Here is an 11,151-nt window from a genome sequence, read left to right as displayed (position 1 = left end):
CTATAGATCGTGGCCCTGGACTCGATGACACATGTCACAAGATCGGTTGTCCTTTGTCTATTAGACACCGAGGGATCGGGTGAACAGTGTTGTGAGGTAAAGAAAAAGCTCGGCTCTGACTTAGTTTCACACCTAAGACCTGAAGAGAACAAGGGCTCCATAAGGCGAGCTCTGCTTGTCCCTTGTGTTTCCAGGGACTCAGAGATATGCAAAGGACTAGACAAAGAGTAGTGAAGTGACGGACGGAGCTGGTTTTCAAACTTGGGTGTTTAAATTCAACGAAAGCCTAGGCACTCATTAAAAGAACACTCCATTACAAGATGCGTGTTGTCGTTGTCTGTTAACACACATCAACAAGAGCTGGAGACAGAAACTCGTCCGAATGCCCAGTGAGAAACCAGCAATCATCATCTCTAAAAAGCACCTCCATCCCACAGGGATGGAGACGAAGAGGTCTAACGCAGCATGCTAAGGTGAGACTGAAATCAGCATGCGGCCCAGCTTCCGGGACTGAAGTGGCCAACAGAAGAAAAGACGTACACGCCACACTTCACGATGCCCGTGGCGGAATCCAAGTTTTAAGCCATTACAGACAACAACACAGTGTTAAAAGGGTAGGGAGGATACAGAGCAAACCATTTAGCAGCCTTATTAAAAGCACTGTGTCAGCTCAGAAATAAAATTTAGACTCATATTCTGCTTCAGGTGGTAACGGTTCCTTCAAAATAAAAGTATGCTATTAATAGTCCCTGGCTCTCAAGAAGCCTATATTTTTAACAGCATCCTCTAGGCTGCATCACCATGGAGATCCTCTGCCCAAAACAACCCCATCTGGAGACACTTTATGAGGCCGAACAAGTGCCTCCAAGACGGTGAGCTGTTCTTAATTTTATATTTTGGAGATGGGGACACTTGACAGCTGTCCAAGTAAAACCCGGCGGTCAAGATCTGTTCCTCAAGCTGGCTCACACCCCAGCTATTTCAGCGTGTGCTCTCATAGCCCTCCTGACATTTCAGATCACTCCCTGGGCTCTGCCTGCTTCTGAATGTGAGCTTTAATCGCCACCAGGGCCAAAGCCTTTAGCCTGGGCCATCCAGAGCACACAGAGAAAAACACTGAGGGACTCCAAAGACACGCTGGTTCAACTGTCCCCTCCTCTGAGCACCTGGGTCCCATGACATGCTGATTTAGTCTGGGACACCCTGAGCCTTTAACCTGAGCTTAGTGTGGAACTGTTTTATCAAAAACCTACCTGGGTGGTAAAGCCCACACTAAGAAAGGATGTAGCTAATTAATTAACCAGTGGTGTGTCACCCATTGTTGAGTCTGTCTCAGCTTCAGCATCATGGACACCAGGAGGCAGGCGACTCCAATTCCCCTAAGGGTGGCAGCCATCCTCCTCCCCGGGATCTGTCATTCCCTACCTTGTGCTTTGAAGCAAGGGTAGTTCACCCCACTTATTAGATTCTGCTTAGTCTCGTCCTTCCCCCATTGATTTCACCCAGAGAAATTAGCGGGCAACAGACTGCAGGGTCCATGTGAGAACCGGCTCCCAACCACCCACACTTAGCAGAGAGTCAACAACAGCCTGAGGTTACCGGACTTTCTATGTGAAAGACAATGGCAGTCCCTTTGAAACATCACATTTGAAGAGAAGCTAAAGGCAGCTGTGTGATGAGGCTGGGATTTTCCGTCTGAAGTCAAACTCATTTCCCAGAGTTGCTCCTATATCCATCGGTGGATTCCGTAAGCACAGCCCCCACCCTGTGAGGGTAGAGACAATGAAGGCCCGGGCACACACTACGGAAGCCCTGAGGTGTGGGTATCTTGTCTAGAGCCTACCTCAGGTCTTAGGAACTCTTCTTGAAAGGATCTGAAAGCAAAGCCAGAGAGGTGGAGTGCTCTTCCCCCCACAGCCTAGACTCTAATTTACACAAAACAAAAACGTCCACTCCCAGAGCCAAGGCACTTATCTTTATTCACACAGGAAATGTTTATCTTTTTCAGACGCACAAGAAATCTTATTACCAAATTCTGATCCTCAGAAAGCAATTCTGAAGAACTGACTGTTCCAATAACATTTAAATTACAGTATGCTTTTCAGAAAAAAAAAAAAAGAGTAAGAGGAGGAGGAGGAAGAGGCTCAGGTTTGGAGGTGAGAAGTTGAGGCTGAGACACGGTCTCTCTACAGTCAGGCTAGCCTGGGACTCTAAATACTGAGCTGCATGCAGTCTTCTCCGTGCTGGGATTACAGGCAAACACCAACAGACATACAGAGACAGACCATGATTTCCCAGCCATACTCTGGGTGGCCTCGCATCTTATGTAAATAACTTGATTGACAGCAAGCATCAGGTTTTAGGAAAAAAACAGCCGCCAATTATGTGATAGTTGTTTACTTTGTTAAATAGGATTTAGACTGAAATGTCACCATTCTGGTCCTTAATGATTTCCATTTTTATGAAGTGGCCCTTGCTGGATTTCACCAGACACAGGACACACGGGGGCTGTTCTGCAGCAATTCCAGGACACAGAGTTAAAAAATAGTACCCTGAGGTCCCCCTTCAGTCATAACTAACTAATTGAAACAAAAGCCTTGTTCACACAGTCTTATCCATGCACGGAAACCTGTCAGGCTAGCCCATGACTCTATGGCTTACACAGATTTGAGGTCATCAGGAACCTCACATGTTAAGGGTTGTGTCACAAACCTCATAACTTCCTGAGGCCCCTCAGCAAAATGAAAGGATGTGTGCAGTTTGTGAGCCTAGTGGTGCCCCCTTGGCTCCAGATCTGAGGCACTTTATGAGGCCCTCTCATTCTCCTCCATGTCTGGAACACATTGGGCCACATCCACCAGCTCCCAGCCCATCTGTTTCAGATTCTAGAACGGGAGGAACTGGAACATTCTGAGAATTGCTCAGTCCCTTCCCCTCCTAGGGTCAATTAGATTAGCTAAGTCCTGTTCTCTCTTCCCATGAGATACAGGCAGAAGGAAGTTGGTCAGGAATGCTGCCCACTTGGGGCCCTGGAATGTGGTCGTATAATCTCAAAGGACAAATCATGAGAGACTTGGTCTCTCTCACAGAACTTGGCCATCCACAGACAAGAAAGTGGATAACCCGGGTACCCAGGGGTAAGCACCATGGGGGGGGGGCTGTCAACTAAAAACAGTTACGTTTTCAAAACTGGAGGAAACTGAGTGAAAACCCCACCCCTCCTGAAAGGCCTGTCTGTCACTAGACACATCCTGCGGGCCTGGAACAAAAGCATGAAAAGCTGTCCTCATGGAAGTCGGAGAGCAAGGTCTCCAATGTCCTGCCTGTGTTGTGGTTTCAATGATGAGATCTCCCTTGGGCACAGGTATTCGAATGCTTGGTCCCCAGTGGATGGTGCTGTTCTGGCAGGCATGAAGGAAATGGGTCACCTTGGGGCTTGGCAGCTCAGCTCTGTTTCTTCCCTTCCCTCTGTTTCTCCTTCCACCAGGACGTAGAGCCCCACGCATGCGCTCCGTCCCTATGGAGCCGCCTGCTGCCATGCCGTCTCCATAAGGAACTGTCTCTTGGAAATGTGAGCCAAAATACACCCTTGCTCTCTTTATGGTACTTCCCGTTGGGTGTGGGGTCACAGGAACAAAAGTGTAACTAGTTCCCACCCCCAGGGCCCCTTCAGATGGGGTCGCACACACCGCTTCCACGGCAGAGACGACATTAGACAGAAACATCAGGCACAACATTCAAGGAATGCAGAAGGCTCTACCAAGTAATCCCCAGACCAAATACCTTTTCATTCCCTGGGCATCTCCGCAAACCTCTCGGGGCAGGTTAAAGCCATTTGTATTAGCAAAACTTTCCTTGGCGCTCCCATTAAGGTTTCCTGAAAGCAGGACCAGGAACCTTGATGGCATCAGATACTTTAGGTTGAAATCACATAATGACTTCACAACGCACACTGTCCCTGCCAAAGACGGTCGGGGAGAGACGGAGGTAAAGGGCCTTCAGTGAAATGAAGGCTCTCCCTCCAGGTTGTCCCTGAGCTGATGACACCAAGAAGCCCTTCTTAACACCACGGCAGACTCTACATGACAGACAAGTGACAAAATGCTTGCCGTGCCAGAGCCCTGTGAGTGAGGCAGTGAGTATGCCAGCTGCTATGCTACTGTGGAGAGGGATGGTCTGCCCAGGATCCACTAACGGTGACGTGTGTGCCATCAGGTCAGCGCCCGGGAGGAGCACACGGGATGAGTTCGTCCTTTGCTTCTGGTGGCAGTGGACATTTAACATCCCCGCTTGAACAATTTTTATGTGTTTCGCATCCCTCCAAATAGGGACATGTGGAGCTCTGCCAAGCCCAAACAGCTTATCTTTCAGATTCCTTTTCACATTCCCTATCCTGTGCAAAATGTCAAAACAGTTTCATGGGGGATATTGCTAGCACACTGCACTTCCTGCCGTAGCCCCTCCTCAGGGGTCTTCAGAATAATTACTACCCATCCAGAGAAATATGCGCAGAGGGGGAAATGCATTTCTTCCGGGCTACTGGAGCAGAATTAAAAGCACATGCTCACGAAAGGGAGTACAGCAGCAGCAGCAAGCAGAGCCTTCGTGGGCTGTGGGAGGGAGGGTCGTGAGTTCAACCCTACACAAACCTGGAAACGGCCGTAGAATTTATCCTCAATTGTGCATAGAAATAGAAAATTAATAACTAAAGGGAGATCACAATATAGGTCAGATATCGCAGCATAAATAATAACCACCTAAAAGATTAGATTCGAGCCGGGTTTGGTGGGGGTATGGACTTGTGGTATCAACTAATCTCAAGGCCGAGGAAGAAGGATCCCAAGTTCAGAGTCTGCCTGAGGTACACAGTGAACTCAGGTCAACCTAGACAATTTAGAGAGGCCCAATCTCAAACTAATAAAAATAAATAAATAAATAAATAAATAAATAAAAGACGGTCAGGAGTATAGGTCATTGGCGTGGTGTGTGCTTAACCTATGGGAAAATCCAAAGCTCTCTCCCCGCAAAACAAACAAAAAAACTGACATTTGCACAGCATTCTTGAACTTGCGAGGCTATGCCTGGTAGACTTACAGGTGAAAGATTGTCCCCTGCAGTCTAAGGGGCTCGAGCCCACCTGCAGCTGCACCTATCTCCGTATCTCGTCATTTTGTTTTGCTTATTTAAGACAGAAATCCCCTCCCTAGGGATGTAAAACCCATTCTTTATATCTCCATGCAACTAAGAGGAGAATTTAGTTCAGTAAAATACCATTTCCGTCTCCTTTGATAATGGAAGACAGGCACAGAACAGCCATTACCACCCTGTAAACTTACAAAACAACTCTGCTCCGGTTTGAAAACAACTACAAGCGCTGATACATTCTTGGCACAAAATAAAATTAAAAATTAGCAAACCAGCTGGACCTCGAATGTTCAGTGCCTTCTCCCCCAATAGCATGACTAAGGCTTAGCCTGCACGATCCGTGCTCCATCTGTTTCTCCTTTGAGACTGAGTTGCAGAACCCATGCGGGCTCCCACCACCACCACGCGCTGTGGAAGCGAGGGTGTTGGCCTGGCTTCGAGCGCTACCAACATGTGACTGCACTTCTCGTCCCATTTTCCTCCATCGTGCAATTTTGTTGAGTCATTTTCCCTGCTTTTCCTCTCTTTCTCCCATGGGATGGGGGCGGACATCTCATGTTCTCACTGAGAGAGAGGACGCCCTAGAGGGAGTGAATAATGGAGGCCACATGCTTGTCTCCAGCTGCAGACAGATGTGACTATAATTAGCTGTCACGTGACAGTGGCCCTTGCATGGCTACATGGAAGAGTTGGTGGACTCTGAATGTCCGCTGGGACCCGCGGTGGACATGACCTAGAGTGATCCGTCCTGTGACTATGAGTCACCGGCCAGGGCCAATGAAGCGGCCTCTGCGAGTCCCCACTTTCAAACAGAGCCTACCTTCCATGCCTCGATGATGTTCTCACCGGCCCACGAGGTCAGATGCCCCAGTCCCATAGCCATTGGTCTCTCAAAGACAATCAACACAAGTCTGGCCACACAGATCACCCGGTTGTCCTTCAAGAAACAGCCAGTTCTACGCAGACAGGCATGAAGAGACGGCGGACCATCCATGTCCTCCATCTTTGGGAAACTGACTCCCTCTGTGAGGTGGCAGTGTGTACTACCAAGCTTGTTCCTACCCCTCTCCTTCCTCTCCCCACTCCTCTCTGTTCGCTTCCCCCCCCCTTCTTTACTCCCCCCACACCTCTAGCTTCCTGCCCAGCCTCACCCCCTGAATTCAGACATCTATCACCACTTCTTATATCCGACCCCCAGGTCAAATCAGGCCACCTTTTTTTCCCACATGGGACCTTCAGAGAAGTCCATGATTGGGTCACATATGGAATCTGGGAGCTTTTGGGGAACTCCCGGAGTGTTACTTCTTACATTACAGGAACCATCCCAAGCCCAAGCCTGGTTTAATGCTATCCCAGGCACATCACGTATACCCTACAGCTCTGTACCCAGTAAGGACTTCCCATCAGCGGGGCACCTTTCAACACCTGAAGGTCCCACGGTAAGAGCAGAATTGCTTGCTTCACACACGGTGTGACTAAGCAGAGGCAATGTTTTATTTACCCGTCTGCATTCTGTAGGCCGAGCCTTTAAGAGGCCCTGGTTTGCAGCAAACTGAAAAGGGGTAAGAGAGAAAGCCTAAACGACTAGGGAAATATTTCAGGAATGATTGACACACGGCTCGGAAAGATGGTTTCCTGAAGCCAGTGGCTGGAGGACCGCACTGCCTTTCACTGGACAATTAAACATTTTAAATCTCCGCTGATACCACGTCATCTTCTACTCTGGAGTAGAGAGAAGGGAGGGGAGGAGAGAGACGCCAGCAAGCCTGTGGTGCATCTTATTTCGCAACAGATGATTAAAGGGTTCCATTTTCTTATCTGGAAGTTTTATTGTCAATTAGTGATGCCACTGTCATCAAATTCATGGATAATTTTTCATTCCATTTGTCACACAGCACTGCTTATACTCTCATTATTAAAGATTATTTAATTCATGGTTATAGCTATTTATGCAAAGAAAAAATATATACTTTTATGCATGGAGTCATATTGGTTCAGTGTCTAACACTAAAGCTTTGTCACCATCCATCCTATCAACCTGAAATCTAGCAAGAGACAGGCCTACAAATGAGGATGGATAAAGGAGAGTCACAAACTGTTGCCTGTTCCATGGGAGACTGTGAACAGGAGTCCTGTCCCTCATATCAAGAGGGATGAGAAGAAAGTATGTGAAAATAACACCTCAGAGGCCAATCACTGCCTGGTAAGACAGGAAGGGAGAATCAAATGGTCTTTGTGGATGACAATGCTTGCAGTCCACGGGGCACCTGTGTATTGTTCATGGAGTTAACAGTGCCACAGAACTCCAAGTCAGGCTGACAAGCCAGAGTCTGGGGTGGCAAATGAGGACATTCCAACAGGAAGAAGTAGTATGAACGAAACATGGTGATAAGAAAGCCAAGATATGAGAGGCATAATCGCAGCAGAAGAAGAATCAGGAGGATATATCCGTGATAATCTGGGCATGTGGGGAGTGCCGCTGCCATTCCGATGTGAAGTGTCCAGATCCAGGACGGGAATCCTGAGGACAGCAAAGGGGTGCTCCTTCTTGTGGGCCCAAATCTCACTGTGTACAAGTAGGTCTTGTTGGTTCAGGACCTGCTACTTCCCAATCCCAGAGATATTACAAAATGTCCTCGTATGTAGTCATCAAGGCTGTTCACCTTGCCTGCCTAGTATAGGACATGCTGTAGAAAACTGTGTGTTTAGACTAATTCCACACAGCCAGGAGGAAGCCCAAATGTGACGGCGCTCCTGTCCAGGCTCACTTGTAAAGCAGTTTCTCAAAGACACAGAAGACTTCTCACTCTTTCTAGGTGACAGCTGCTAAAACTCAAAGCCAGAGGCATCACCTTGGAAACATCACCGCCTGAGGATGACATCATACGATTTGTATCCTTAAAACTGTGCTTGAAAACTCAGACAGAATGTAAACAGAAAGTGCATGTAAGAAGTGCAGTCGAATCACAAACACCTGCCAAGATGGTGGAAGGATGGTGTGGCACTTAAGAAGCCGCTATGTGACATGCTTCTCGGGCATATGCCAACATGGAACTAAAACCTTCCTAAGTATATGGATGCTAATGGTTGGTACACCCCAACTGCTACTGTGTAGACCATAAATGGCACTTTCCAAACACCCGCCTAAAACATCGCACATTTATGGTCAGACCAGAAAAATGATGGGGGGAAAAAAACCACAGAGAGAAACAACTGCCGTCAGTCAGAGCTGTGGTTTCCCAGTGCGCCACTAGGTTATTGATGTTGTGGTTGATGGTGCCATGTGGTACCTGTGGGGCTTCCTCAGTCAGCTGGCATGGAGAGAGGTAGACCAGATGTCCCTGGGAACCTCAGGCCAGAGTAATCCTCCTAAGATGTAAGAAACCCATACTGACTCTCAGCAGCACCCACAAGGACAGACAAACAGAACCCACAAGGACAAACAGATGCTGTGTAACTATAGAACTGTGTTGTGGCATTGGAAAGCCTGTCATTTCCAAGAAGACTTAAGAAAAATATTTACCAGAGCTACATCATTCATAATTTATTATTAAAGTAAATATTGACTACAACAGCTTTTCAGTCACCGGTGCTGACTCCCACTTCAAACCAAAGCTTACTCGGAAGCAGAACAAAACCCATCCACGCCAACTCCCCCCACCCCATCCTTAACCTGAGTGACAAAAAAAAAAAAAAAAAATATATATATATATATATATGTTATTGCCCTCTCGTTTACACTCTTAAATCCCCAGGCTCTCATTTTAGGAGATCAATAGATAATAACAGGAAGTCGAAAACATAAGCACGATGTCCAATGAAAAGCATTTATACAGAACATACTGACACGCTGGAGATCTTAGGGTCTTAGAGAACCTTTGTTACCACTATGTGGTTAGCAAACTTTAATCAAGCAAATACATTCTGCAAGTCAAGACGAGACAGGCAGTTCTTTAAAAAAATCAAGTCTAGATCATAAAACACACTATGACTATTTAAAAATTACAGTCTTTTCCCCTACCATGCTGTATAGCCTGGGGTTAGCAGCTGATGTATCTCAAGTAATAATTCGCTAGTTGTTCTAGCTTTTGACATTACTCTGATTATAGCTGAGGGTTAGCCACAGCCTTCAGTGACTGAGACTCAGACCCAAAGCAAAGTCCCCTCGCCCTGGCCGGGATTGCACCTGTGGCTAGTATGTTGCCCACAACCTGACTGTAGATCCCCTTTAGACTCAGAGGTCAGTGACTCTGTCCCCATCCTCGAACTTTCTCCGCAACTCCATCACCACAACTAGTTCCCACAGGGCAGTGCCCAGAACTGGGCACTGAGGTCCCCATGTCCTAAGATGTGCAGGGCTCCAGAGACAAGTGGTGGTGAGGGCTGAGACAGTGTACATGCGCCTGAAGTCAGTGAGCTGTAACTTAAAAATTATTCAAACAGTAGAGATTTTCATAGCGTATATTTCACTGCGATAACTAAGAAAAGGCGGAAGATACTTTTCCCTGAAATTCTCAGAACTCTTCTTGAGGCCTCAATGTTCTGCCAGCGATGCTTACAGCTGGGGACTAGAAAAGTCTGTCTCCTCCCACACACACCCATACAGAGGCATGAGCGAGCTGTGTGTGTGCACACACATACACATGCACATGCACAGACATACACTCACACATACACATACATATACTCACACACACACACACACACACACACAGGACTTCTAGCTCAAGGCCCCTCCTGCCCATCACACCCTGCTAGGGATGGTGCCTCAGCCAGAGAGTGCAGCCAAATGCGCGGCTGCTGCATAACTTTGAATTCCCTAAAGAAAACCTTGGTTTTGCTCCCTCCTCCCCCACCCCCGGTCTCCAGGACTTGTTGCTCTGTCTTCTACCACATTCTTTCTAGCCTTCAGCTATCCCTTGCCCATAAAGCAAGTGTCCTTCCACTTGCTCATAGATTGTGTAGGACTTCATGGTCACCGGACAGAAGACCCAAGATGCCCAGTTCAAGTCACTGTGAAAACAGAAGCATACTACAAGGATGCTGGCCAAAAGAGGCGCTCCCACCACACAGCAGGACAAGAATCTGAACAGGGTCCTGGCAACCAATAGCGGTTTCTGAGAGCCACTTCCTGTGAGGTTCCTGGGAGCGTCCCCCACAGTGGCTGGTGGCTGGAATGAAGGAAGACAGCAGAGGCATCTGGGTGCTTGCCCAGACCTTAGCCCCTGACAATACTGGATATTTTTCCTGCTTCTTCCCCAGCATCTGTCCCTGTCGTGTAGCAGAAAGGAACAACCATTTAAACAAAACCTCCGGGGCTTCCATGGGAGGGGGGTCGCTCAGCTCTGTAGAGGGCAGATGGGCCCCCATAGTCCAGCTGTGCAGAGGCAGGAGCCAGGAAACAGAATTCTGTCTAAAGGGGTCCGAAAAGCACAGAGGGGCACAAGCCCTGTCCTACACCCAGGGGACTGGATGCAGCATTCCGAGGACACACGGGAGGACGGAAAGAAACAAAGGCCTCCCCAGCGTCTCATCTGTACAGTGGGTGCTTTAGACACAAGATGGCATGGGATTGTCACCAACAAAAACTTGTGTGATCGCCACGGTGCCATTGGGGACACTGAGGTCTGGGGAGTGAGTCACTGAGTGGACCACCGGATGGGATGCCACCTCTGCAAAAGGCATTCCCAACCTTTCACATTCCCAGGAACTGCCCCCACCCCACCCCACCCCGCCCCCCAAATAAAAGCGCAGGGCCCTTAAAAGAGTAAGGTCATTAGAGAAGTAACCTGGAGATCCCATCTGTGTCTACAATGAGTGAAAAAAAAGGAAATCCCACAAAACCCTACACAAATGTACATTAAATAGGGGGCGTCCACAAAGTCCTCCTTGGGCTTCCTTCCTTTCCCTGCTCATTTTGTTACTTTTTTTTAAAGATATGGTCTCATTCTGTAGCTCAGGCTGCCAGGAAGTCACTATGTAACCTTGAACTCATGGCCATCCTCC

General features: G+C 47.9%; 1 protein-coding gene across 1 annotated transcript in view; it reads right to left on the bottom strand.

Annotated features, from left to right (window-relative positions):
* Col4a1 (collagen type IV alpha 1 chain) overlaps nt 1–11,151 on the bottom strand; it is a 105,674-nt gene that overhangs the window by 67,443 nt on the left and 27,080 nt on the right. The gene's annotated exons all lie outside the window — the stretch shown is intronic.

This window comes from Mesocricetus auratus, unplaced genomic scaffold, assembly GCF_017639785.1.
Source record: "Mesocricetus auratus isolate SY011 unplaced genomic scaffold, BCM_Maur_2.0 Super-Scaffold_100031, whole genome shotgun sequence".
Lineage (NCBI taxonomy): Eukaryota > Metazoa > Chordata > Mammalia > Rodentia > Cricetidae > Mesocricetus > Mesocricetus auratus.
The sequence above is the reverse complement of the archived record's forward strand: the minus strand, read 5'-3'. Positions and strand labels throughout refer to the sequence as shown.